This window comes from Buceros rhinoceros, unplaced genomic scaffold (genome assembly GCF_000710305.1).
Source record: "Buceros rhinoceros silvestris isolate BGI_N320 unplaced genomic scaffold, ASM71030v1 scaffold27092, whole genome shotgun sequence".
In the NCBI taxonomy this organism is placed as follows: Eukaryota; Metazoa; Chordata; class Aves; order Bucerotiformes; family Bucerotidae; genus Buceros; species Buceros rhinoceros.
The window spans coordinates 1-445 of NW_010397539.1; positions in this window are offsets into that span (position 1 = coordinate 1).

Consider the following 445-nt stretch of genomic DNA (forward strand, 5'->3'; position numbering starts at 1 on the left):
GGAGCACCCGGCCGCGTTAGGAGTGCGTGGCTTTTGCTTCTCCCTTGTCAAGTGTTAATCTCTTAGGCTTGTCCCAAGCTTCACCCCCGGTTCTGGCGTCCCGGGCAGCCGGCTGCAGCCCGGAGCCCTCGGGTGGAAATAATGACGGGTTTGCAGCGAGTGCCCGTGAACTGCGGGATTCCGAGTTCTTCCTTCGCGGCTCTGAGGCTCGGGCAGAGGTGCCAAAACTGAACCAATGGGCAGGTGGTGGTGTGGCGGGGGTGCCTCCTGGGATAAGTTTTTAAAACTGAGACGCTCTGCTGTCGGTAACGCTGATAACGGTTAAGCTCAGAACCTTGAATACAAGCAGCTAAAGACATTAACTTTTTATTTTCCTCAGAGATACCAGACTCCCGACAGTTTCTCACAGCGTCGGTCTAGTTTGTTTGCAGGCAGCAAGGGGGTG